Source organism: Giraffa tippelskirchi, chromosome 9, assembly GCF_054371585.1.
Source record: "Giraffa tippelskirchi isolate mGirTip1 chromosome 9, T2T-mGirTip1v1.2.pri, whole genome shotgun sequence".
NCBI classification, from domain to species: domain Eukaryota; kingdom Metazoa; phylum Chordata; class Mammalia; order Artiodactyla; family Giraffidae; genus Giraffa; species Giraffa tippelskirchi.
This window is the reverse complement of record NC_137283.1, coordinates 31657081-31671561: the sequence shown is the minus strand read 5'-3', so window position 1 is coordinate 31671561 and position 14481 is coordinate 31657081. Positions and strand designations below refer to the sequence as shown.

Sequence of the window (14481 nt, the reverse complement as noted above, 5' to 3'; positions counted from 1 at the left end):
TGACAGTACTGGCATGGGACATTTTTAGCATTAACTTCAGGAGTCAGCTTGTGGCTCAGCTGGTAAAAAATCTGCTTGTAATGCAGGAGACCTGGGTTTGATCCTGGGTTGGGAAGATCCCCTGAAGAAGGGAAAGGGTACCCATTCCAGTATTCTGGCCTAGAGAACTCCATGGGCTGTATAGTCCATGGGGTCACAAAGAGTCGGACACTACTGAGCAACTTTCACATTCATTTTCAGGAGTCAGACCTGTCTTTCCTGCTGACACACATCTATTTCATAAAGACCAGTACAGCCAAATAAGTCCCCCCCTAAACTGTGAGCAGAGAAGGCAATGGCACCCCACTCCAGTACTCTTGCCTGGAAAACCCCATGGATGGAGGAGCCTGGTAGGCTGCAGTCCATGGGGTTGCTAGGAGTCGGAGACAACTGAGCGACTTCACTTTCACTTTTCACTTTCATGCATTGGAGAAGGAAATGGCAACCCACTCCAGTGTTCTTGCCTGGAGAATCCCAGGGACGGGGGAGCCTGGTGGGCTGCCATCTATGGGGTCGCACAGAGTCGGACATGACTGAAGTGACTTAGCAGTAGCAAACTGTGAGCTCTAAACAACTTCACTTGCCTATTTCCAGTTGCCTCCAAAAGCACTAACTCTGTTTAATTAAACAGAGTTTAATTAAAAATTCTGTGAAGGAAGCAGGACTATTATTATTCCCATTTTACAGATCAGGAAAATAGACCTCAGGTCATCAAAGTAACTTACCCACTAAGACATAAGCTAATGGTTTTAACCATCCTGCTGTGCTTGTTTATTTTTTCCGCATTTCCTTTTGATCACACTATGCATCTGTACTTTTCTGTTTAGAAGTACAATTGGAAAGATCAGAATGGCCTCTGAACTAAAAGCCCTCCTATATGGGCCTGGAAAAATTATTTTTAGATGTGTCCTTAAGTTGCCTTTTTCTTTGTATTCCTCCACTTCTGAAACTGTGACTTGATGTTAATTTTAAATATGCACATATGTGGTCCTTCTTTCCCTTGTTTGCATTCTTTCTTTCCATTTCACCTTTATCCCATTAACATAGCTTTCCTTGGTAGAAACTTCTTCAGTTGGAAGAAACAGAATTCATTTGATTTAAACAAAAAGTTTATTTTGCTATGAAATAAAAGGCCAAGGCTATGATTATCTTCAGACATCACTCCCTCTCTCTCTCCATCCTTCTACCATTTCTTCTCTGTTGGCCTTAGTCTCAAACAAGCTGTGCACCAGTAGTAATAAAAATGCTACCATTAGTCCCAGTTTTGTCTCGTACCAAATCACCACCAAACAATGAAAGGAGAGTTCTTTTTCCCAATAGAATTAACAAAACTCCTGGAATGAATGTCATTGATTGACTCAGGTCGCAACCCATCCCCAAACCAATCATTGTGGCCAAAGAGATTGTTCTAGTCTTTAATGTTGCATCATAACCCCAAAACTTATTGGCTTACAACAATAATTTTTTTTATTACATCCTATGATTTTATTGTTCAGTAATTTGAATGTGTCAGCAGGTTGATTCTTCAATTATGACATTGATAGAGGTTATTGCATGGTATTTAGCTGGTGACTAGACTGGACAGATCTGGTCCAAAATGGCTCATTTACCTTGGCTTAAAGTGGGTGGATGGAAGGATGGGTTCAGCTGGGATTATCAACATGGTGTCTATGCCCTTTTCCAGAATGGTAGCTTCAGGATAGCTGAACTTCTAACAAAATGACTCAGGACTCCCAGAGTGAGGGTTCCAGAAGCATGGATAGAAGCTACAAGGCTTTTCAGGACCCACCATAAGAAATCCCAGAATGCCATTTCTGCTGCATTTGTTTGGCCAAGCAAGTTACTAGGGCCATCCTAGGTTCAGCAGAAAGGCAACAATACTTTCATTCTCAAAGAGTTAAAGTGAAAGCACTCAGTCGTAGCTGACTCTTTGCAATATAGAGTTAAAAGAGTCAGTCGTATCTGACTCTTGTGGGCTATATAGTCCATGGAATTCTCCAGGCCAGAATACTGGGGTGGGTAGCTGTTCTCTTCTCCAGGGGATCTTCCCTACTCAGGGATCGAACCCAGGTCTCCCACATTGCAGCCGATTATCAGCTAAGCCACCAGGGAAACCCCAATTCTCAAAGAGAGGAGTATCTATTTTTTTAATTTTTTGCAACAGTCTTTAACCTGCAGAGAGATAGAGTGATTTGATTGGACAAACCTGGTCGTGTGCCATCTCTATTTCCATAGGGATCAGATTTACCTAAAACATCAGACTAACATTGTGAGGAGAGTAGTTCCACAGAGGAAAATTAGTATCTTGTTGCCAGTAGACAAAGAAACAGATACTAGGTGTGTAAAAACAACAGCTATGTTACAAATTGATGCTGGCATCACCAAACCTATGCTTCCAACAGGCATTCTGGAATTTTAAAAATACATAAGAAGTTAGGACTCAGTCTGAGTTTATACCCTAACTTGTGCCATCCACAAGTTGAGCTGTTTACTTAAAATCTGAACCTTACCTTCCTGTAAAATGTGGATAATAATAGCTTTTCCAGAATTGCTGCAAGCATTAGCTGAAATACTCTATAAAGTACTTAAGATTTGCTCAGCAAATGTTATCCCCCTCACTTTCTTTGCCAATGAAACCTCTTCAGCCATAGATGTGAGCTTCTTGTGAAATTAGCCCTCCCTTTGAGAGTGGCATAGGATATAGTAGCCTAGGGAGTCTCAAATCTGTAGAAACCAAGCATTGTTTACAGGCTACATCAGCCATTACTTTCCAAAATCCAATTCACATTGTTTGGTTTGATCAATAAACGCAGATGCAGGTTGGTTTCTGTTCACTGGAGAGAGAGACTCTATGCATCTTTGCAGTGACATACTATTTCCTATTTCATCTTCAAAATTCATTTCTCTCAGAATCCTGAGCATCCGAGGCCATCGGTCTTTTAAGGAATATTGGAGGTCACTCAACCCATCGTAATAATGAAATTTTAGGGCTGAATTTAGCTTTTCTCTTTTATTGGTTGTCACTAGTAAAACTTGATTGATTAATATTTTTTTCCTGGACATTGAGATGCTGGAAGCTGTCTTCCAAATTCAGCCATTAGATAAATGCATCTTAAAGTAGCAGACCGATGACTTCTCAGCCTGGCACTTTTCATTATGGAGACAGGGCTGAAAGGGAGCTGTCCTTCAAGAAATGTTAGCCTTGGTTGCTACATTTTTTAATGTGAATGCCAGCTGAAAAACTTATGCTAGTAATGTTGCAGCTCTTCCATAGCTTACAGTTTCATTTATTCATCTCTCTCATTAATGTGTCTGGTTCTTGAATGCCATCTAAATAAAAGTGGTCTTGGATTGAAAGCAATCAAGATAGTGTAAGACATCTAAGGATAGCATTAGCTCTTTCTCCTTCCTGCTTCTTGAAGAAGCAATAAAAAAGATGAACAGACTGAGAGAGATTATTTCATTGTGGTCAGTGTGCAGGGGTCATACCCCTGGTGGTGAATGAGATCGTTTTAGGTAATAATAGACAGGACACTAAATAATAATGAATACAGAGTAATTAATCCTTTTTTTTCCAGTTTCTTTCTGTCAGTCTGATGTCTTGAAGAATTCAGTCAGGTACTATTGTGTCTTTAATACCTCTCTAAAATCTGCTTATTGTCAATTTTCTTTTTTTAAAACAGACCAAAGACATCAGTTGAGGAGGGCAGCAGTATCTAACTAGATATAGTAACCTTGTTTGGGTGAAGGTTATGTTTATATTTTTGATGTGAGAATCATGCTACTAGTCTACCACATAGAGCAAGGAAATAAAGTTCCCTTTTCATATATATTCACTTCAGTAAAAGAAACATTTCCTAAAAGTGGTAACCTGTGGCTTAAAACTCAGGTAGAGAGCTCTCTATTTGGGTCATGGCCTCCTGCTGTTTCTTTTGTCCTGAATTCTTGTCTATAAATCAAGGATCCCTAGTTGGGCTTGCAGCCTGGATCCAGGGAAAGACGTGGAGGCCTGTGGTCACATGACCTCCAACTGGAGGAGTGATAGAGATGCTGAGCAGATATCCTACAGGCTACCCCTGATGGAGATCTGAACTGAAGGAAGTACTTGGTGAGGACAGACCGCTTGCTTCTGCCAAACGAATTAATTCATCCCCAGTTCCATCTACTAAAATACACTTTCCAAATGTGGAACCATGGCCCTGGAGAAGAAATTCATCTGACAGAGAAACAGTACCACTCAAGATCAAAGAGAGCTTGCTCCAGATCAAAAACGATCCTTTCCATCATTCTCTTGGAATCTTTGATTTGCCATAGCATTAGCGTTTTTATAAAGCTGATTTAATTAAGAAGACCTTGATCAAATTCCTCAGTACCTAGAACACACCCAGCCTCTCACCTTCTTTGCTTCCTCACAAACACACACACACACATTTTTGCTCCAGAAATTCTGAATCACCAATAGTTCCCGAAGTACAGCTTTCTAGACAACAATTCTGGGCTGTGCACAGCTTTATCTCCGCTGAAAGTATCCATCTCTATTTTGCTTACTTTGCAAATTACTATTCATCCTTCCACATTTACATCAGACATCATTTTCCCAAACCTTTCATCGGCTCTGGAGAAGGTTGCTTCAGCTAATTCACAATTCTTCCCCTTACTAGCAGTGTGAACATGGGCAAGTTATCTAACCTTCCTTTGATTCCATTTCCTCCTCTCTAAAATGTCATTTATTCTTCTCAGCTCCCAAATAGTATAAGTTGATGTGTCTATATGTTGCAAGTTGATGTGTCTACGTGTGCCTATATGTTTCAAGATGTTAAGCTTCTTGGTCTAAACTGCACAGAAAGGGCCAATTAAAAGATTCCAGATGATTGCCTGGTAGTTTTGTATCAACCATGCTCTAGGCTGATGCATTTCAGAAATGAATTGATCTTCGGATGAGTGTGTTTTGTGGATTTACGTACTGGATGTGCTTTACCTCTGTGCATTGAGGGGAGACATTATTTAGGAAAGTTTGCAAAATAAGACTGACAATTGAAAGGAGGTAATTTTGGTATATTCCTTCTTATAGAAAGGGGCTCTTCTGACCCAACAAAATTGTATAACAGAAAGCAGTACACCTTTACTCAGAATTTCACATTAAACCCTGTTGTTACAGTGATAGTTTTTTTCTTTGAGAAAAGTTGTCATCGCAGAAATTGAAATGAAAATGGTGTTTGAGCTTGGTACTCGAGGTTCAAGCCAACTTATAAACTCAGAGCATTAGAAAAAAATTCCTTAGGCCTGCCTTCTCCCCAAATCACATCAATTCAAATAAATTTTCAAACTCTCTCCTGGAGGCTTGGACTCAGGTAGAGATACATTTCAGCCTGCTACAGGTAAAATGGAAAATGATTTTAAGTCAACAATAAATAAATACTAGAAGCCCTTGCTTTAGTTGCTCTGTTTCTCTTTTTCTTCTGATGGCTGATTTTCAGTCCTTTCCCAATTTCTTTCTTTGCTCCAGCCAGCCTCAGAAAATACTTCACCATGAGAGCAATTTCTGTACGTGCTCCCCTTCTTGCCCACATAGTACATCGAAATGAATCTTAATAGTTTAGTAAAATTGAATTTAGCTTCTCTAGACCATAACAGTTAGTATTACTCCATTGTGAGCATATCTGGATTGTAATTAAGAAAATTCAACATTACCACTGACACTGAATTGCTCTGGGAAAATGCCTAATTTACATACAGCTATGCTAGTTTGGTATCTTCCACATCTGGTGAGTTGTGAAGGAAGGTATGACTGTGCATGCAAATTGGAGACAAAAAACGAGGACGGAAAACCACTCTCAGGATTGTCTATATGTCAATTGAATTTCTGAATTTGAAAAACAAAAAAAGTCACTCTTTGACCAGTGTGAATATTTAGTAGTTGGTGGATAGAAATGGCAGGATGTAGCCTAGGCACAAGTATCTGGATTCATTCATTCATTCAGGTAGTCCAGATATTTATTAAATACCTTCAGTTTTACTTAGGATTGCATTAGCTGGTGAGTAATAAAATCCCCAACTGTAATAGCTGGAGTAATAGGAATTGATTTTTCTTGGATAACAATAAGTCCAGAGGCTTGGATTGTTGACGCTGGTTTAATGACATAAGTGCCAGCCTTGCAGCCATTTTCCTGAACGTTCCTTGGTGAGAGCCACTGAAGTTGCAGCTGTCATTTAAATATTCAAGACAGGAAGTGGCGGGTGAGGGGGCGGGTAAGGAGCAGGCTAGCAGTGAACTTTGTAGAACTGGGGTCTAGGATGGCCTCAGCCACAGTCTGATGGTTGGCAGGCTAATTAGTCCAGGAGGGCATCAGATCGGAGAGCTCTTCTCAGCTCACATGACCTTTCATCATGGTCAGCTCAGCATTCCAGAGGGCAGCAAGCCCCAAGCAAGCAAAAGTACTTTCAATCTTCTTCCTATCGTGTTTGCTAACTTCTGATTAGCTAAACAAAGCACATGACCAAACCCAGACAAAAGGAGTAAGAAAATAGACTTCATTCACTTCCTGATGCAAGGAGAGGTGAAGTCACAATTTAAAGAGTGGACATAGAGGAAGAGGAAGACTGGGCAGCCATTTCTACAATCAAAATGAAAAGGTAGTATCACCTGACGTAAAGAAATAGTAAATACAAAAAATAAAAATGTATCAGAATTACTAAATTCAAGAAGACTCTTCAAACCACCATGGAAACCACAGTCGTCCCCTCCTCCTTCAGAGATCTGTAGCCCTCAGATGGGGAAGTACTTTTCTGCCTTCTAGGTATTGCTGTTGAATTTTAAAAACACATTACCTCCTGCTTTCAATTTAGGTAAACTTAGAGGTTTTCAATTTAGCATGAAGAGTAAGGATATGTGGCTTGAGGCAGTAGAACTATCATTCTGAACTTTTTGCAGCTGGAAGTATCGAAAACATTGCCACATTTATATTGCTGGCTTTCTTTGATTTTCTAGCTTTCCTTTTACCATCATCAACATGAACATGAAAAGTTGCAAAACTGTCAATGTTGTGAATTTTCCCACATATGTGGTAATTTCTAAAGGCTCATTCTGGTTGTTTAAATAAAGTTGTTTGATATTTTAGGCATTAGGTATTTAAAAATAAGGATCTTATAACATTTTTCATTTGCTCATCTACCTTAAAACTCATCAAAAATCTTTGACATCTCTTTTATGTCACTCAGACTGCCTATATTGAATGATGATAAGCATAGAGCAGATAGTCTGTAGCTATTTTCTGATAAATGAAGCTAAACTTTTCCAAACCATCCCAACGATTCCACCAAATTGACCATCCTAGTTGTAGAGCATTGTATAAGAAAACATAAAGAAAGCACCAGTTGTTATTTTGCATTTCTCAAGGGATTGGTGAATGAAGGCATATGACAAAAAGATATCATGTAGTTCTTGCTGAATTATAAAAAATAACCAGTTATCAAAATATTTTGCCATTTCAAACACATACACACAAATAAAATTAGATTCAAGAGCACTCTGTGATCAGGGTTTACACATCTCATCCTCACATGAAAGTTGGGTTATGTTTTCTGAAGTTAAATTAATTATAATAAATCAGAAGGCATCAAAGTATTCCCCAGAAACTGTGTGGGCATGGTAGCATCAGAGTGTTTTTTTTGTCTTATTTTATGAAACAGGCATATAAAGCACTGACTGCCATAGGCTCTTCATCCAAGCTTCAGTCCTCCCCAAATTTCCATGCTCTCAGTTGTAATTGGACCAACCAAGCATAACATCCTAACAAAATAAGAGAAACGATATTTCCCATTCAGTTCCCCAGGATTTGGCTTCTAAGGCAATAGGTAAAGTCACGTTTGAGACACTTCTCTCCAGCTTGCTGTCATTTGCATAGATCTGAAGAGGCCTAAGAGGTTCCCGGTGTCCTGTCCTCTCTTCCTTGTCTGAAGTCTCCCTCAGTGCCAAGAACATTTCACTGGGAGTTTGAACTTGCCTTTAATCTAATCCATTTAGAAAATGACTCACAGTTTATTGAATAAAATCGAGAAAATTGATACCTTTTCATTAGGCTGACAGAGTCTTTTCTACTGCTGGCATCTGAAATGTATTTTCTATTTAAAATTTATTTATAGCAATCTTCTCTAGTAGGAGCACAATTAAAATGAAAGACCTTACAACCAGTGTGCAACTTTCCCATTATGGCTCAGATGGCAGGCACTGGTTTTGCAAAGGATCTTGATGCCAAGAATTTTCTGGGAGTAATTTAATATTTGGGATCACTGACAAACTAGAACCAACCAAAGTGATAGTTTTATATGTCAATAACTGTAAAAGTGATTACCTTACCTGTGAAAAGGAAAAAACGGTACTTAACTAACATTATTTGATTCTGTTAAATCTGTAGCCAGTCTAGAAAATAAACTATATTATATAATCTAATAATAACCTTTAAAGTTACCTTTTCAAATTGAGAAATAAGTATATTCCTCCAAGGAGCAGTTTCTCATGTTGTAAGAACAGCCAGCACCTAAAAGGTATATAGATGTATAAGTGTCTTGAAAGTTGCTTGTAAGTATTATTTTAAAATCTGATTCCCCTTTGATTTAAAATGCAGAACTATTGTGGAGTTCCTCTTTATACCCACATCAATGTTAACCCCTTTCCCCATTTATTGCCATGAATGTAAACAGATTGAATTTACAATCCACAGGGACACAGAATTTCAGAAGGACAGCATAAGTGCTTGTTCTGTTCAGAAATAGCAAGATTTTCCACACTGGATTGGCTAAGCCTGAGCAATCCATGTGCAGTAGCCACATACTATCCACTGGGGACCTCCAGGAGATATCAGTGCACACTAAGGACTCCAACATAGTTGTTTTGGTTTTGTTTGGGGCTTAGTGCCATCACTATGCCATTCTCTCTTTATTCTGTGACAGCCCTCTCAGTTGGATTTCTTCAAGGAGGAATTATTCACAAATAAATTGAGACCTTATTATTGTATTAGGTCACTCTTTTGATAGCCAAGTTGGACTATGAAAGCTGGCAGTTAGCTGGGCTCACTAGGTAAGCAACATGTTTCTGTACACCTCAAAAGACAGACAAAATCCATAATTCACTGAAATCATTAACAATGCAAACAAGTATTGGTGCAGTTGTGCAGAGAAATGGGTACCTTCTGTGGGAAATACCAGTTAGTATCAACTTTCTGGAGGACCCATTGATGATATATATCATAAGTGCCAAAGTGAAGTCACTCAGTCATGTCCAACTGTTTAAGACCCTATGGACTATAGCCTACCAGGCTCCTCTGTCCATGGGATTTTCCAGTTAAGAATACTGGAGTGGGTTGCCATTCCCTTCTCTAGGGGATCTTCCCGACCTAGGGATAGAACTCAAGTCTCCTGCACTGCAGGCAGACTCTTTACCATCTTAGCCACCAGGGAAGCCCAAGCACCAAACATATATTTTTTTTTTTACCTTTTGACTCAGAAAATCCACTCCTTGGAATTCATGCTAGAGAAATAAATACGTTGCAAAGATGTATGTGCAAGGTCGTTCATATAAGCATCCTTTCTAATAGCAACCAACCAAAAGAAAAAAGACAACTTTCCAATAATAGGGGATTGGTTAAATCAGTTATGCAGCCCTCCTATGGGATATTATGCAGGCATTAAGATAATGATGCCTCTTACTTATTAATAGGCATGGGGGAATGTTTATGATTCAGTGTTTAGGTTTTAAAGAAGGGTACAAGACAGTACGTGTGGTATGATACGGTATGTGTTGGTATGTATGTGGTGGTAAATACATTTATTCAAACAATTTAAATATATATATTGACCCCCTACTATGTGCTAGCACTGTTCTAGCCATTTGGAAATACAAAGTCCAAACCTTCATGGAGCTTACCATCAGGTGGGAGGAAAAGACAAGTATTAGGTCAATAACATATTCTGTAAATTCGGGTAGTATAGTAGTATGTGCTATGAAGAAAAGCAAAGCAGAATATGAGGGGAAGTGGCAGGGTAAGAGAGTATGAATTAGCTTAGGTAAGTTATCGAGAAAGGCCACTTAGAGAACAAAGAATTGAAATTAGGCTTGGTTAGTGTCAATTCTGGAGAAGGAATGGCAAACCGCTCCAGTATTCTTGCCTAGAGAATTCCATGGACAGAGGAGCCTGGTGGGCTGCTGTCCATGGGGTCGCACAGAGTCAGACACGAATAAAGTGACTTAGCAGTAGCAGCAGCAATAAAAAAGAGAGAGAGCGAGCTTTACAGGTGTGCAGAAGAGCTAGAGGGGCAGAGAGATTGGAACAAAATGGGGGGAGATGGGTGGAGATAGGGATGGTGGAAAATGTGGGTTGGGGAATGAGGAGGGGCCAAGTGATGTGGATCTTTGAAAGCCATTGTAAGGAGTTTAGGATTTATTCTCTGTGATGGAAACTATTGGATTAAAGAGATGAATGATAGGAAATTATTTGCATTTTTAAGATCATTTTGGATACTATGTCATGAATACTCAGAGGGAAAGTCTAGGAAAAACATACCCAAATGAAGCAGTTTATCTCTGCCTAATACAATTAGGTTTATGTTCCTTTTTCTAATTATCTGTATGCTTTGAATTCTAGAAAATAATATTTATTACTTTTAAAATTAGGGAGGGGAAAATGTAAAGTTTTCTATGGTTGGAAAAGAAGAACAACAAAATTTCACTTCCTATTTACTGTAAACTTCAGAGTTAGTCTTTAACATAAAATGTTAAATTTGAGAATATGAGAAATGTACAGTAAGATTTTTTTGTATAATAACTGATTCTTTTTGTGCTTTCTTAACCATATATTTAAATTATGTACTTACATAAGTGCAATATATATATATATATATATATATATATATTTGAATTAAATTCAAAAATAAAAGCATCAGTTTAAGGAAAACAAGACCAACATCCAGTGTTTGAATTATAAGTGGATGCGTGAATAGAGTTGTCATGTATTAAAAGCACAAAATAAGCCAGAGACTCCAGTCCTGGTGTCCAGGCCACAAAGAGGGATATTACTGCTGGCAGGAATTAGGAGTGCTCCCATAAGCTGGCAAAGGGTCTGAGAATTCTCTTATCAAGCAGTTTTGGTTTTTTTTTCTAAAGCAGTGGGGATGGTACCCCTGCATCCTAATAAGACAGCCCATGACAAGTAGAATACTTCTTTGTGTTTTATCTTAAAATTCAGGTAAAGTTAACCTTTTACCTCATAAGAAATGTATTTATTTGCTTCAGTATGAAGATACTTTGTTGATTGCTTGGTGGTTAGGTTACCTTCTCGATGAGAACTTCTTTCCTGCTATCATGCTGACACTCTAAATCAGATCCATTTAGTTTCCCTTAAAGCACGTCATATTTTTCTACATATCACAATTTGTAAATACATGTTACCCCATCATTACATACAGTGTTTATTTCCCACAAGAGATCGTGTGCCACTTTGGGGTAGGAACCATGTCTCTTTTATGTCCAGCACAATACTTAATGAATAGCTTTCAAATGAATAAAAGATAACTTTTTTCTTCAAATACCTTCAAGGAAAACTATTACTCAAGGAGACTGTACCATAGCTCTAAGTACAGCCTATTTCACAATCCACATCCTCACCTCTACCCTCACCAGGATAAAACTGCCTCAGTTTGAAAAGCACTAGAATAGAATTAGTAGAAGAGAAGTAATGCTTATCATTCCTATCATCAGCTATTAATTCTGTGTGTGTCTCTGAAATATATTATAGATCATATAAAGAAGTACAGTCTAATCAGTACAGTAAAAAAGCAAATATATGCTTCCCAAAACTGGGATAAACTTCCCCTAAAAAAGGCACCCACTCTCTGTAAAGATAGTTGCATGAATGCATACAAAGCTGGCTAGAGGACACATGGATAAATAATAGTAATAATTTTCCCTGTATTGAGCATAAAGCTCATTAGGTATTATGCTAAGTATCTTATTTCATCTAAAATTCACAATTACCGGTGGTGATTTTTATTAACTCCATTTATAACTCAGGAACCTGAGACTTGAACCAAAGAACTCTCAGAAGCCATTCTACCAATAAGTGATGGAGTTAAGGTTCATACCTGGGTCCCTCTATCACACATCCAAGAGTTTAGAGTCTTAACCATTCCCCAATCCCTCCAAACTGGATCCAGTTCTTAAATGTGAGCTTACAGGAAAGAGGGAGCTCAGAATGTCTACAGGCAATGTTATTCAGTACCTTTAATTTTCTGTTTCCTTTGAAAAAGACAATCACACACAGGGAGTCACTGCAGGTCTTTTGAAGAAGAGCCTCTTAACAGCTGTTCCAACAACCTGTGCAAAAATGGAGGCTGGAGAGCTGTCCCATTCTTCTAACGGAGTCCCAGCCATTGCTTTAAATTGCATGACAGGTTGCACAAAAATGAGCCTGGAATTTTGTCTTGATTGATGTACTTATAACCTACTTCTGGAAACATGAATGCAATCATATGCTCAATCATTTAATTTATGCTCAAACTCTCATAAGTCATAGAAGAGAGCTGAGAGTTTGGCAAAATATTGAAGAACAATGGTGTAGTTGCTAACTTTGTGAAGAATTGCCTTTTCTCTTTGAAAATGATTTTATTCTTTTGAGTACTAAAATGCTGCTGCTGCTGCTGATGATATTAGCTAATATTTATTAAACATTTGCCAAATGCTAGACAATACTAAGTGCTTGGGATGAATTTCTCATGTAATCCTCACAATCCTTTGAAATAGTCACTATTTTTTCTTTGTCTTTTTTGTTTCATTGTTTTACTCATTCATTTATCAGTGAATGAACCTGTCTTAAGCTACTGTATGCCATTCAAAGATGAATGTAGTATGATCTGTGCCCTCAAGGAATTCACTACCTAGTGAGTAGAGGGAGTATGCAGGCATATGAACTGTTTGCTGTCGCTGTTGAGTTGCTAAGTCATGCCCTACTCTTTGCAACCCCATGGACTGTAGCCTGCCAGGCTCCTCTGTCCATGGAATTTCGCAGGCAAGAAGACTGGAGTGGGTTGCCATTTCTTTCTCCAAGGGATCTTTCCGACCCAGGAATCAAACCCCAGTCTCCTGTTTGGCAGGAGAATTCTTTACCCTTGTGCCGTCAGGGAAGCCCCTGGCACATGAGCTAATAAGTTAATAATTAGTGTCCAGTGTGGTTAGGATTACAATTAACATGGTTGAGATACTGGCAACTGTGTTTCCCCCGGTTGTTCCTAACATCACTTTCCGCTCTACCGTGCTTCACAGTTCTAGAGCAGGCATCCAAAAATCAAGACCTGTCGCTTCTCGTCTGAATGCAGCCGTGCTTACCTGGCATTTCAGGTGCTTGATTCATCCTTCTCGCATCTTGCATATCACTGCAAAATTCATCTTCCCCCAATCACCCCTATAAATAGGTCCTCCCTTTGCTTGGAAAATCAAGAATCTTCAATGACTTGCCTTTCCTTAAAAAATAAGTTAATGACAAACAATTTTTTTTAAGCTCAGGCTCCTTGCTTTAAGAAACTTCTACAGTCTTACCAAGAGTTTCTATTTTCCTACTACTCCCAGTCGTGAGTCTGCTGTTCTAGTACATTATCATATTTACTACTGGAGGAGCACTTTTGGTTCATTTATTTATCTTTACTATAATTCATGCTAAAATGCCAATAGTGTTCATATTGAGAAACCCTGAGCTAAGCTGTAGGCTCTCAGGGTAGGGACTATGTCACGTTCTTTATTTTATCACTCTCAGCAAATCAGGAGCTTTGACTATGCAAAGTACCCAGTAAACATTTGCTGAACCACAACTCAAACATTATCTACTGAAATGATTTTTAAAAAGGACAATTCTTAAACAGTATTTTTTAAATATATATAAAGCCCATTGCTTATTATATCGCATTCTATTTTCATGGGGAAATTCCTCACAATGAACAACAACCCAAAAATAAAAAAAATGAAATTTCTGCTCCACTTACAATTTATCACCAAAAGATGAATTCACTCTCCTTTTATAGTCTCTCTTCTGCTTGATAGCAATAGGACCTGGTATAAGGGCGAAATCAAGACTCATGATTAAAGTGGCCTTAGTGATTTTAAGAATCTCTCAAGGAAAGATGAACATTCTTGAAAAAGTTGAAGATCAGATATTTTCCTGAACATGACACATTCAGAGAATCTCAGAACCCCAGGGTTAAAAGGGACTTTTAAGACCCTTTTTCATAATTACCACAGATAAGAGAGAGTTGGGTTTTGCAGCTGATATTTAATTTACTCAGTTCTTGTAAGAGAGAAAAGTTCTTAGAACAGTTAGTCATCTACCTCATAAGTTTCTTATGGATTCATAAAGTGTTCACTAGTGGGAATTTCTCTTAAAATGCTATGACAAATGAAAT

At 38.4% G+C, this 14481-nt stretch overlaps 1 protein-coding gene and 1 long non-coding RNA gene across 8 annotated transcripts in view; one reads left to right on the top strand and one right to left on the bottom strand.

The window, feature by feature from the left end:
- Nucleotides 1-14481, top strand: part of TAFA1 (TAFA chemokine like family member 1) — a 928543-nt gene that overhangs the window by 814418 nt on the left and 99644 nt on the right. The window lies entirely within an intron of this gene.
- LOC145520935 (uncharacterized) overlaps nucleotides 1-14481 on the bottom strand; it is a 105777-nt gene that overhangs the window by 72650 nt on the left and 18646 nt on the right. Inside the window, exons 2-5 of one of the 5 annotated variants that reach the window (XR_014064929.1) lie at nucleotides 14065-14131; nucleotides 13415-13548; nucleotides 12312-12539; nucleotides 8508-8576 (exon numbers count right to left, since the gene is read on the bottom strand). This is a non-coding gene — a long non-coding RNA (uncharacterized LOC145520935). Of the gene's footprint in view, nucleotides 1-5490; nucleotides 8577-12311; nucleotides 12540-12838; nucleotides 13797-14064; nucleotides 14132-14481 lie in introns of those variants that run through there. The other 4 variants (XR_014064928.1, XR_014064927.1, XR_014064930.1 and 1 more) reach the window with 4 other exon arrangements.